Genomic DNA, 14339 nt, shown 5'->3' with positions numbered 1-14339 from the left:
AAATGTGACACAGAGACACGAAGTGAACAAATGTTTTGAAAAAAAAAAGGTGTCAAAACAGTTGCTTTGACATAGGATGGCTACAAACCTTCAATCTGTAAAAAGTGCACTCTCTGAAGTGCAATAAAGTGAAGCACAATAATCAAGATCTGCCTATACCAACAGGAAGAAGAGCGGAAAGGAAAGCCTGGTTTTATCAATAAGTCATATGTATGTTGCTGTTGGACATTTCTGGTTTTACATGCAGATTTAGGGAACTGTAATTATTTTTCAAGACTCAGAGCCTGAACTATTAACCACAGGATGAAAGAGCCTCTCCTCATCTCCACCCCCAAACAAAACTTTTGTTGTTTGAAAGTGGTTGTGTGTAGCTAGAATTCTGGTTTAATATGGCGTATTAAAGAAATAAAGACTATCAAGTTTATTTACATTGGAAATTATTGGTAGACTTCTTGAGTATCACCTTTCTAAGAGTGAATAGTGTGGACTGGTTTATAGAGGTGTCGGTTTGAATGCAGGTTGATGGCCAAAAGGGAAGGAGGGATCCACTTGGTTTACTCTGATCACGTAGGGTGATTCTAAGCAGAGAGAATGAATGGAGAAGACTTTCAGTGCTTCAGTCTTGCAAGCAGATAGCCATATCCTGTGGGGGACAGAAGGAACCCTCAAGATAATCATCCAAAACTTCATTTTACAGAAGAGGAATCCCAGGGAGGAGAGCCAACTTGCCCAAGGTACACAGTGAGTCCTCGGGCAGAACTAGAGCCCAGATCTGGCTCCTGGCTCGTCTCTTGCTCTGCCCACTCCCCTGACTTGGCACACAGTGTAGTTTTTGTACACTAATTGGGTATTTCACATAAAAACATTCACAGTTTGGTCACTGTTCAGAGGACAGTATTTGTAGACACTGTCTTAAATCAATAAGAAATTTTCATACTTCAATAAACTGTCCTATTATACTTGTCCAATAAAACCCATGCTGTTTTTTAACAGGTTTATTTCAGAGCCACAGATGTTATAAAATCGTTGAATTGTAACATGTCTTTTGCAAGTTCAGTTCTTGCAGGAGTGCCTATGTCAGCAGCGGCTGTAGGATTACATTTAAATCCATGCAAATTTTGACATAAGATAGGCGAAACCAGGCCAAAGGGCACCTTTCCACCCATCCCTAAGTTCACACACATAGGCTTAAATGAATGAACCTAGAGACCTAGATTTCCAGAATTTCAATCTAGTCTTCTGTATATATATCAGCCCCCCAGTGCACACACCTACCCACCCAATAAAAATGCATAGCTGGTGGCCACAGACATACTTAGTCCTTTAAAATCTGCTTTCCTACATAGGAGCACATCTTCAATTTATTTGAGTGCCTACTGTGTGCCAGGAATTGATGTAGGTTTGGTGGGGGGGGGGGTACAAAAACTAAAACACCCCAGTCCCTGATTGATGGAGCTAGGTATTAATAGACGTAGGTATAGCAGATTATTTCTATAACCATTTTACCGATGAGGACCAAAACTAGAGTACTTATTGACAGGCCCAAGGTCACACAGCCTGCTGTTGTCAGAGCAGACTAGACCCCAGGGTGTTCCTCCTTTAAGCTGGTGTGAATCTGTGAATAGGCTGCCTCATAATTACCTAGGGTTCTTGTTAAAAATGTAGAATTCCTCAGCCTTCAGAGTCGGAGGCTGGGAGGATTAGGAGGCATACTGTGACTGAGCAATTTTTATGCTTAACAAGCTCTTCAGGGGACTGATACACACTCAGGTTTGTAGACTTCCAAGTATATCCGGTTGTCTGTGTCTCTACTTAACTGGCTATACATAAAAATTAGCTGGAAGATTTAAAATATATATGAATTCTAGGCTCAATCCTAGAGACCTATATCCAGTTCATCTGAGTGGTGCCCAGACAATTACATAATTTTGGAAAGTTGCCAGAATGATTCTAATGTGCAGAGTTCAAAGTCCACAACTGTGTGAGCAGTGATAACAAATACTACACCCCAAAGTCAAGGTAACTCCCCAAGTAAGTCAACCCTATCCTTCTGGCTGTGTTCTAGCTTGTAGGCTCCCAAGAGGAAGTATGGGGTTTAGAGAGAATAGGGAAGGAATGAGGAACAAGGCTGGGTCCCCTGAGAAGACCAGGGCTTTGGATCAGAAATAAGTGGAGAAGTGCTAGTTGCTTAGTTGTGTCTGACTCTTTGCAACCCCACGGACTGTAGTGTTGCCCTAATGGTCCGGGAGCAAACAGTGAGAATGATGACAAAACACGAAACCTGGTGCAATGGGTCAGGGGACCTGCAGCCTCTATTGGACTGAGGTGCAGAGTCCACTGAGTCCAGCTTTTATTCCTAATTGCAGACTACAGGACTTTTTTTGATCTTAGCTTTCCCGAGACACTACACTGACATAGTCCAGATCTCCTCGTTTTTATCCCAGGCCGTTCCCTTTTGGGCTAGTCTCAGGAACAAGCAGCAAGTGTGTAGAAAGCGTTCATGCCTGACGCCGACCACAGGACTATGCTTTCATGATCCCAGTCATACTCCCTTCTGGGTCTGGCCTTGGGGGTTGTAGCAAGGAGATTATTCTCAAGAAAAACATGAAAGATAATTATTAATACATTTTCTTAATATATGCTGTTTTGCCAGGTGCTATTTCTGTGGAATTTCTCAAGGCTGTGAAAGGACATTATTAGGAATTCTCGCAATACTGTAGCCTGCTACGCTCCTCTGTCCATGGGATTCTCCAGGCAAGAATTCTACAGTAGGTTGCCATTCCCTTCTCTAGGGGATCTTCCTGACCCAGGGATCGAACCCAGATCTCCCACATTGCAGGCCTATTCTTTACCATTTGAGCCACCAGGGAAACCCACCTCATTCCCAAATCAGTGAGGAAGGAACTGCTCAAACCCTTCGGTCTTTCCCTAATGATGTTTCCCAAAGATTCCCCCAGTGTTCCCTCTTTGCCGGTATCAAGCAAAGCTCCTGGAGTATTTGTTTCCATTTTGTGGACACAGTGAATCTTATAATTGATTTGGTTTTTCCTTTGTTCTCCTCTGAAACTCAGAGCCAAATCTGAGGCTCACCTTTAGCAATAACACAGCACCTATGGCATGCACTGTGTATTTTCTTCGCCCTGAGCCACATCTTGTTTCCCTTCTTTAGTTTTTTTCATCCCTTGTTTCTGCATTTACTGCTTTTTCCCTCGGACAAGTGTTCTCTTAATTTATTCTGACAGGCTATAAGTGAATAAATCACTATTTAAAGAGCTATTATCAATATAGTTTTTCTTTCTCTTGGGTCATAGAGAGAAAAATAAAGGAGCATGCAAATAATACTGAGAAATGCTCTCCAACAGTGAGTGTTAATCTGCTCAGGGCCACTTAACAAGGGCTTTTAAAACTTTTGTGGTCAAACCCCTTTCACACTTCCCTTCTTATTTAAAATCAGTCTACTTGTTGCATCACTGGCAGTCGGAATTACAATATCAAGGCCTGGCAGTTGGGAAACTAGGTATTATGACTATGAGTCATTTTAAAAAGAACATGAAATGGATTTCCTTGCCGGTCCAGTGGTTAAGAATCTGCCTTGCAATGCAGAGGACATGGGGTTCACTCCCTGGTCTGGGAACTAAGGTCCCACATGCAGAGTAGCTAAGCCTGTACGCCACAGCTACTGAGCCCAAGTGCTCTGGAGCCCATGTACCACAGCTAGAGTCTGTGCACCACAAGGAAAGATCCTGCATGATGCAGCAAAGATCCTGCTTGCTGCAACTAGGACCCAAAGCCCAAATAAGCACTTTAAAAAATTATAAAAAAAATAAAAAGAATATATAAAAAAAGGAAAAGAATGAACGTCTTTCCTTTTTGCATATTCTATACATATACAAAATTTATTTTAAAATGAAAAATTGATAGCTATGACAGGGAAGCAACCTAGATGTCCACTGACAGATGAATGGGTAAAGAAGATGTGGTGCATACACACAATGGGATATCATTCAGCCATAGAAAAAAGAGCAAATTTGAGTCAGTTCTATGAGGTGGATCAATGTAGAGCCTGCTATACAGAGTGAAGTAAATCAGAAAAATATTGTATATTAATGCATATATATAGAATCTTAAAAAATGGTATTTTGGAACCTATTTGCAGGGAAAGAATGGAGACACATATATAGAGAGTGGATCTGTGGACACAATGGGGGAAGAAGAGAGTGGGACGAAAGGAAAAAGTAACATAGACTTAAAGACACTACCACGTGTGAAACAGATAGCTGGTGAGAAGCTGCCACATAACACAGGGAGCCCAGCCATGTGCTTTGTGACGATCTAGAAGAGTGAGGTGGGGGCAGGGCAGGGCGGATCAAGAGGGAGATGATAGATGTATAATATAATTATGGCTGATTTGTGTTGTTATACAGCAGAAACCAACACAACATTGTAAAGCAACTGTCCTCCAATTAAAAAATAAATTTAAAAAATAAAACAAAAAATTGAGAAAAAGTTATAACACTACATCTAAAATGATTTGCAAAGGAATTTTTCTTTACAAGTGGCCTGAAGTAGTCAGATAACAAATTAGGGAGATTTTGATTACATAGTGAGTCAACAAGGCGTTTTTGTTATTGTTTAAAGAAACTCATTGCCTTACAGAAACATTTTTTAGTTTTTGATGATCCTGTAAACAAAAAAGCTCCCATTTCAAAATAAAAACTGAATCCAAGACCATATAGACATTTACAGCAATTATATTTATCTAAGTGACACACATAATTCAGTGGTAAGATGTTAACTACATTTCAGTAACAAATATGCTTTCTTTTTTAATAGCCAAGAACAACAGAGTGTGCAGAACCTGAAGGATAATCTCAAAGTCACTAAGCTTTTCTAAAGTCTTTACTTTAGATGCTATTTCCAGCACAGGTGACTAGCAGAGGCTTTCATATGCTCGAACACTGGAACCTTTGGTTGCTAGCATTCCAGCAAAGCAGCCAACCATTTTAAGAATGTTTGAAGTGAACAATTTGCAAACCCCAATGATGTCTATTTTTTAGCCTTATTAATATATATATTAAGTGAGTGAGTGAGTGAGTGAAAGTCACTTAGTCTTGTCCGACTCTTTGCGACCCCATGGACTGTAGCCCACCAGGCTCCTCTGTCCATGGAATTCTCCAGGCAAGAATACTGGAGTGGGTTGTCATTTCCTTCTCCATATATATATATACATACATATATATACAAACATATATATATAAGCTGCCTCAAATCTGCGTTTTGAAATAAGGGAGATTATAGAAAATAACAGTAACAGAAGAGATTCCATTCCCCACAGAGAAGTGTTTTATAAGTGGGATGAAAATCTTTTCCTCTTTCAATACCAAAGGGCCATACCACCTGGCAGTTCTTGCCACTGAAGCAGGCAGGAAGAGGGGAAACTTTTTCCTCAATTCTCAAGTTTAGTCACTGGGACCTGCAAATTAACTGACAGGAGAGGGAGTTCCCTGGGAGCCTAGTGGTTAGGATTTGGTACTTTAACTGCAGAGGCCAGGGTTTGATCCCTCATCAGGGAACTATTCCACATGCCAGCCAAAATATAAAAACAAAACAAAAGCACCCCCCAAACAATAACAACAACAAAAAAAAACTGCCAGAAGAAAAGGCATACAAATTTTATATGCACAGGGGCTTCACAGAAAACAAGTGAAAACTCAAAAAAGTAGCTAGACTTATATATTATTTTAACAAAGTGATAATGGAGAAGTCACTAGAAAAAGGAAATAGGTTTCCTATGGGATAAGTGGGAATAAACTATGGCAAAGTGACTAGGAAATGCATGGAGGAAACTACTAGGAGGTAGAAGGTAGGGTTGTTTTAGTAAGGTCTATTTATGCAGACACATCTTGGTGCCAGCCTTCCACCTACAATGATAAGTATCATTCTCCCCATCCTAGTACAAGAAGTGGTAAAAATTATTGCCACCTTCAAGAGGGAAATTTAAGCTCTGCTTTGTAAAGAGGGAAGGGCAGAGAACTCTTGCATTTGCTGTTTCTCAGTTGCTTCAGCTCAAAATAATTAATATGCCAAAGTGGCATTCTTGGCATAGCTTATCTGGAGCCACATCACTTGTCTTCCCTCTTGCCCTGTGGCTGTGGCTCAGAGATACCTGAGGTTTCAGGGCTGAGCTCCCAGGATTGTTATATTTGTCCTGTAAGGAATCATGCTCTGCCAGCTAAGAAACAGCCACCACATGGGGCTCAAAGGATTCTGCACCCCAGCTTGTGTGTCTTCCTAACTGTGCTTCAACCTTGAGAAACAAGAGTTGGGAAGCCTTGGAAAGCCAGGTAGGTGGGAGTCAGAGGCCCTGGCAGGGGTCCTAGAAGCAGCACTCCCCACTCCCAGTTCTCCAGGAAGTGGGTCTCAAACTTGAGTGTGCATAGAATCATCTGGAGGTCTTATTAAAATCAGATTCCAGGGCTCTCCCCAATAGATCTAGGAGGGCCAGCAATTTGCATTTCTAGCAAGCTCCCAAGGGATGCTGGTCAGGGGATTACACTCAGTAGCACTGCCCGAGAGGTAGGACCTTGCAGGCAGGGTGACATGGGGAAACAGGGGCTGTTGTGGGTGAAGATCCACTCCAGACTAGGGGTAGAAGTGGGAGCCATGCCCCTGTGAATGTCTAGGTGCTAAAAAGAAAACAGCTGGGATTTTCCATCAAGTATTGGTGAGGATGGTACACTTAGATGTGATATGAAGGGAATTTAATAAGGGACTGTTTACCAAGGTGTGGGCAGGATGCAGGGAATTCAGCAAGGGACAGTGAGGCACTCTAGGGCTAGCTGCTGTGGGGACGTGTCTCCACCCCAGGCACCTCAAGGGGCAAGGAGAGGCAGCCGCTACCAGAAGTCTAAAACCACCAGTGTAGCTCCAGTGGTTGATTCTCATTATTCAAGGCAGTTATGCTCTACGAAGTAGCTGCTAATACTGAATTAGTGAGCACCAAAACTTCGTTCCCAGGCAAGATCCAGAGTTAGGGTCCTGCCACAACATTTGCATCAACCAGTCAACACATATCCTTGTTTAATGTTTGTTTCTTTCAAAGAAGAATTGTTGTTGTTGTTGTTTAGTGGCCAGGTCCTGTCTGACTTTTTGCGACCCCATGACTGTAGCCCGCCAGGCTCCTCAATATATCCATGGAATTCTCCAGGCAATACTGGAATGGGTTGCCATTTCCTTCTCCAGGGGATCTTCCCCGACCCAGGGATCAAACCCAGGTCTCCCGCATTGACAGGCAAATTCTTTATCACTGACTGAGTCACCTGGCATATAAATCGTTGATTCATTAACCTTGAACTCACAGCCATGAGCACCTGAACGCAGCTTATGCAACACACATACATATTTTTTCCATAAGGAACACTACACGGCACTTCCGCAGTATGCTTGGGGGCCATTTAAAAGTGAAATCACCAGCAAAAAAGCACAGATGTGCAAAAACATGGTGTTAACAGACTGTGAAATGGATGCTTGTTCACAGTATGAGAGCTGAAACAAAAAGGCAGAGCAGTTGCCTTGCCTGACCTCAGCTGGGAATGAGCACATTGGGCAACAAACTTTTTATTTTTAAACCATTCTGAGCGTGGTTAGGTACCACAAGCATTGATTTGGAGATTATAAATAAACTACAAAGTAGGCAAATCTGCAGCTGTAGAATCTACAAATAAGGAGGACCAACTCTACGTACACTTCACTCTTCTCCTCCCTCTAATCCATTGGTGGCTCCCATTGACCAAACCCAACCAGAGGGCACAAGGACCCTTGATACAGTCTTATAAAGGTCAATTTTCAAGGATACTGAGAAGGATGAGGAAAAAGTGGTGAGAAGTTCTGGGAAGGACCTAGAGAATATTAGTGCATCATCCCTTATTATTTATAGACTTGGCTGAAACCCTAAGGGATAAGGCTATTTTATAAGCCATTCATTCATTCATTCTCTCACTCATTCATTCATCATGGATTTTTTGAGCACAGAGCACTAGGCTATACACTCTAATCTGTGTAGGAGAAGGTTGAAAAGGTTAGAAGATAGTTTCCCATATGGAACTAAAATAATACTATAAATAACTAAATAAAAGATACAGTTCCCATTGAGCTATTTAAGCAACTCCTACATTCCAGACCCTGTTTTAGGTGCGCAGGATATAGCAGGACCCAAGAAACTTCCCTGCCCTGATAGAACTTACAGACCAGGAAAGGGGAAAGACAAGTGAGTGAAGCAGCCTGCTCTGGGATCCTAAGTGGAGCAGAAAGGCCTCTACTGTCAAGGGAACAATCAGGGGCCCCAGATCTAATGAGGGCAGAAAGAATGACCGTGGAATAGTCAGGGAGAGCTTTTTAAAGGCAAGAATGAGTGGTTTGACAGACTCGGAGTCACTGCCAGGAACCTAGAGCAGAGGAAGTAAGAAAGGCAAGAAGTGAAGCCATGTCTGTGCACAAATGTGATTACATTGTGTGTCCATATGCTGAGAAGTGCCGACAAGAGCAAGAGTTAAAATGCTGTCAGAGCTCATAGGAAGGCAAGGTCACACTGCACTGGCCCTGAAAGCATGAGGCGGACTCAGGAGGCTGGAGCACCAGGCAAGTCGTTCTAAAGCTCTTGGCTCACTGTAATAATTTGCTAAAGGCAGGGACCTGTCCCCTGTGCCTGCCACATACAGCATCCACAGGGCGGCACTGATGGTACCCGTCCTTCTAGCCTGCAGCTGCCTTGAATTGCCCAGGGTGGGCCACTGCCCCCTCTGGAGTTCAAACGTCAGAGTTGTAAGCAAAGTTCCTTAAAGAGAGCCTCAAAAACTTAAAGGGGGTAAAACTGCAGGGCAGTTGGGATGCTGGGGAAATGTTCAAATCACATCATGCAAAGGGTCTTCTTTACCCCCATGAATTGTTCAATAATGTTGCACGGATTCTCCTTGCTCAGCTTCAAGTAGGTGCACTTGTAGAAATAGGAAGGAAGGAAGGGAGGGAGAGAAGATGAATTGGTGGATGAATGGTAACAAGTAAAACCTAACATTCTCTATGCTTGTGGCACTGAGCTGCCTCCAAGCTGTGGTTCTTTCTACTCATCAGGTAGGGGAGTTCACCAAGCCAGTCCTGTGTGCCTGGCTCAGGGCCAGGCCTTGACACAGGAATGGACTCACTTCAGGTTTCCAATAACCCTGAGAGGGAGACACTGCTTCCTCCATTCACCGAGTGAGCAATGAGGGGCCCAAGGAAGCTGAGTAACATCTTCCAACTCCATGTTCTGTCAGAGGCAGAACTGAGACCTGAAGCTAAGCCTCTGTCTCCAATTCGTGTGCTCTTTCCTTATTCCATTTCTATTTTGCTTCCTCTTCTCCTTTCCTTCTCTATTAATAAGAAGGAAATCCTTTTGAAACAGTATCTTTTTATGTTCTAAATAGGCCTTAATGGAGCTTTATCACTTGGCAAAGATGCTATTTTTGTTTCAGTGAATTCTGGGTGCTCTTGCTACCCTCTTGGAAGTACCTTGCTCTTTTAACCTTTCAAGCACGTTCCCACCCCTCGCACCATTTAAACTTTCAGTGGTCTATAGGCGAAGTTATGGTCTCCATTGTACAGATAAGTAAATATTAATAGATGCTCAGAGGAATTTAATGACTTACCTGAAAGTCGTACATCCCTACCCTGAGGTTTAAAAAAAAAAAAAAAAGACTCTCTGGACTCTTAGTCTCTTTCTCCTAGCCTAGGAATGAGAATATTTTTCTGCTTTATTGACTATGCCAAAGCCCTTGACTGTGTGGATCACAATAAACTGTGGAAAATTCTGAAAGAGATGGGAATACCAGACCACCTGACCTGCCTCTTGAGAAACCTGTATGCAGGTCAGCAAGCAACAGTTAGATCTGACATGGAACAACAGACTGGTTCCAAATAGGAAAAGGAGTATGTCAAGGCTGTATATTGTCACCCTGCTTATTTAACTTATATTCAGAGTACATCATGAGAAACGCTGGGCTGGAAGAAGCATAAGCTGAAATCAAGATTGCCAGGAGAAATATCAATAACCTCAGATATGCAGATGACACCACCCTTATGGCAGAAAGTGAAGAAGAACTAAAGAGCCTCTTGATGAAAGTGAAAGTGGAGAGTGAAAAAGTTGGCTTAAAGCTCAACATTCAGAAAACAAAGATCATGGCATCTGGTCCCATCACTTCATGGGAAATAGATGGGGAAACAGTGCTGACTTTATTTTTCTGGGCTCCAAAATCACTGCAGATGGTGATTGCAATCATGAAATTAAAAGACGCTTACCCCTTGGAAGGAAAGTTATGACCAACCTAGACAGCATATTAAAAAGCAGAGACATTATTTTGTCAACAAAGGCCCATCTAGTCAAAGCTACGGTTTTTCCAGTAGTCATGTATGGATGTGAGGGTTGGACTATAATGAAAGCAGAGCACAGAAGAATTGATGCTTTTGAAGTGTGGTGTTGGAGAAGACTCTTGAGAGTCCCTTGGACTGCAAGGAGACCCAACCAGTCCATCCTAAAGGAGATCAGTCCTGGGTGTTCATTGGAAGGACTGATGCTGAAGCTTAAACTCCAATACTTTGGCCACCTCATGTGAAGAGTTGACTCATTGGAAAAGACCCTGATGCTGGGAAAGATTGAGGGCAGGAGGAGAAGGGGACAACAGAGGATAATATGGTTGGATGGCATCACCGACTCAATGGACATGGATTTGGGTAAACTCTGGGAGTTGGGGATGGACACAGAGGCCTGGCGTGCTGTGGTTCATGGGGTCTCAAAGAGTTGGACACGACTGAGTGCCTGAACTGAACTTAACTGAGGAATGAGAATGGAAAATGGGCTAAATCTCTGACAGATAGAAGGCTTCTGAGGCTATGTTCAGGCTCCAAGGGGAAGATATCTGTTAATTGATTAGTAATGTGCTGTCAAAGGGGAAATAAGGTAAATGGAGGCACATGGGCTTCGTTTTTGCTAACCCAACCTAACATAACTATTTCTAAGCCTTATCTTATTTCTTACTTTAATGAAGAATTTTGTTAATTCCCTTAGCCTAGCAGTCCATGGAGTCACTAAGAGTCGGACACGACTGAGCGTCTTCACTTTCATGAACTGGAGAAGGAAATGGCAACCCACTCCAGTGTTCTTGCCTGGAGAATCCCAGGGACGGGGGAGTCTGGTGGGCTGCCGTCTATGGAGTCGCACAGAGTTGGACACGACTGAAGCAACTTAGCAACAGAAGCAGTAGCACAAAGATGATGCTCAGTACAGAGAGGTACTACAATTTATTGAGTGACTACTGGTTATCAGGCACAGTCTGCTTAGCTACATTTACAGCCATTCAAGTTGAAAATAAATAAACATTTTGATTCAGCTACATTGAAACAAGACGAGCTGTTTTTACTCCCAATCAGTCAGTCAGTTCAGTTGCGTCCGACTCTTTGCGACCCCATGAATCACAGCACGCCAGGCCTCCCTGTCCATCACCAACTCCCAGAGTTCACTCAAACTCATGTCCATTGAGTCGGTGATGCCATCCAGCCATCTCATCCTCTGTCGTTCCCTTCTCCTCCTGCCCCCAATCCCTCCCAGCATCAGGGTCTTTTCCAATGAGTCAACTCTTCACATGAGGTGGCCAAAGTATTGGAGTTTAAGCTTCAGCATCAGTCCTTCCGATGAAAACCCAGGACTGATCTCCTTTACTCCCAATACTTCTAACCAAATGCATGGTGTTTTTCCTAACAGTGACTGCTTCTACAATTCCCTGGACACCAGCTGGGTGTCCAGCAATTCTGTTCAGCTCTGACACTAACTGCCCAGAGTTAGGAGAGACCCCCCCAGGTTAAGGGCTCCATCCCACACCATGCCCACTGTAGGTGCTGGTCATGGGTCCCAGACTGCCACCTGAACTTCTGGCTGACTGGCTCGAAACTGAGATTCTCATGACCCCCACTTCAGGTTTGGCAACTCACTAGAGTGGCTTACACAAGTCAGGAAAATACTTTATTTAAATTCACTGATTTTTTAAATAAAAGATACAACTCAAGAGCCGCCAAATGGAAGAGATGCATAAGGCAATCTATAGGGAAAGGGGTTGAAGCTTCCTGCTCTCTCTAGGAGAATCCCCTCCCAGCACTGCAGTGTGTTTACCAACCCAGATGCTGCCCAAACCCCATCATTTAGCAGTTTTGTGGAGGTTTTATTATATAGTCAAGTTGGATTAAATTATTACCCTTGAGGTGGGGATGTAAATTAATACAGCCACTATGGAAAACAGAATGGAGGTTACTTATTGTACGGGAGGCAGTGACCAAAACCATCTCCAAGGAAAAAAATGCAACAAGGCAAAATGGTTGTCTGAGGAAGCCTTATGAAAGGCTGAGAGAAGAGAAGCCAAAGGCAAAGGAGAAAGGGAAAGATATACCCATCTTCCTGCAGAGTTCCAAAGAATAGCAAGGAGAGATAAGAAAGCCTTCTTAAGTGAACAGTGCAAAGCAATAGAGGAAAACAATAGAATGAGAAAGACTAGAGACCTCTTCAAGAAAATTAGAGATACCAAGGGACCATTTCATGCAAAGATGGGCACAATAAAGGACAGAAATGGTATGGGCCTAACAGAAGCAGAAGATAAGAAGAAGAGATAGCAAGAATACACAGAACTGTACAGAAAGGTCTTAATGACCCAGATAACCATGATGGTGTGATCACTCACCTACAGCCAGACATCCTGGAATGTGAAGTCAAGTGGGCCTTAGGAAGCACCACTACGAACAGAGCTGCTGGAGGTGATGGAATTCCAGCAGAGCTATTTCAAATCCTAAATGATGACACTGCTGAAGTGCTGCACTCAATATGCCAGCAAATTTGGAAAACTCAGCAGTGGCCACAGGACTGGAAAAGGTAATTTTTCATTCCAAACCCAAAGAAGGACAATGCCAAAGAATGTTCAAACTACTGCACAATTGCACTCATCTCACATGCTACCAAGGTAATGCTCAGAATCCTTCAAGCTAGGCTTCAACAGTACATGAACCGAGAATTTTCAGATATACAAGCTGGATTTAGAAAAGGCAGAGGAACCAGAGATCAAATTGCCAACATCTGCTGGATCATAGAAAAAGCAAAAGAGATCCAGAAAAACATCTACTTCTGCTTCATTGACTATGCTAATGCCTTTGACTATGTGATCACAACAAACTGTGGAAAAATTCTTAAAGAGATGGGAATACCTGACCCTATTACCTGCCTCCTGAGAAACCTGTATGCAGGTAAAGAAGCAATACTTAGAACCAGACATGGAACAATAAACTGGTTCAAAATTGGGAAAGGAGTACATCAAGACTATATATTGTCACCCTACTTATTTAACATATGCAGAGTACATCATGTGATTTGCTGGGCTGGATGAAGCTCAGGTTGGAATCAAGATTGCCAGGAGAAATATCAATAGCCTCAGATATGAACATGACACCATTTAATGGCAGAAAGCAAAGAGAAACTAAAAAGCCTCTTGATGAAAGTGAAAGAGGAGAGTGAAAAAGCTGGCTTAAAACTCAGCATTCAAAAAATGAAGATCATGGCATTCGGTCCTATCACTTTATGGCAAATAGATGGGGAAACAATGGAAACAGTGACAGACTTGATTTTCTTGGGCTCCAAAATCACTGCAGACCGTGACTGTAGCCATGAAATTAAAAGATGCTTGCTCCTTAGAAGAAAAGCTATGACAAACCTAGACAGTGTATTAAAAAGCAGAGACATGACTTTGCCAACAAAGGTCCTTATAGTCAAAGCTATGGTTTTTCCAGTGGTCATATATGGATGTGAGAGTTGGATCATAAAGAGGGCTGAGCACTGAAGAACTGATGCCTTCAAACTGTGGTGCTAAAGAAGACTCTTGAGAGTCCCTTGAACAGCAAGGAGATTAAACCAGTCAATCGTAAAAGAAATCAACCCTGAATATCCAGTGGAAGAACTGATACTGAAGCTCCAACTTGTTGGTACCTGATGTGAAGAGCCAACTCATTGGAAAAGACACTGATGCTGGGAAAGATTGAAGGCAGGAAATGAAGAGGATGATAGGACAAAATGGTTGGATGGCATCACCAATTCAATGGGCATGAGTTTGAGCAAACTCTGGGAGATAGTGAAGGTCAGGGAAGTCTGGTGTGCTACAGTCCCTGGGGTCACAAAGAATCAGACAGGGCTGAGTGGCTGAACAACAACAATGACCCAGCAGTCCGACTAGTGGACATATACCCTGAGAAAACCATAATTCAAAGAGACATGTGCACTT

This window comes from Capra hircus, chromosome 8 (genome assembly GCF_001704415.2).
Source record: "Capra hircus breed San Clemente chromosome 8, ASM170441v1, whole genome shotgun sequence".
NCBI lineage: Eukaryota > Metazoa > Chordata > Mammalia > Artiodactyla > Bovidae > Capra > Capra hircus.
Note: the sequence above shows the minus strand (reverse complement) of the source record.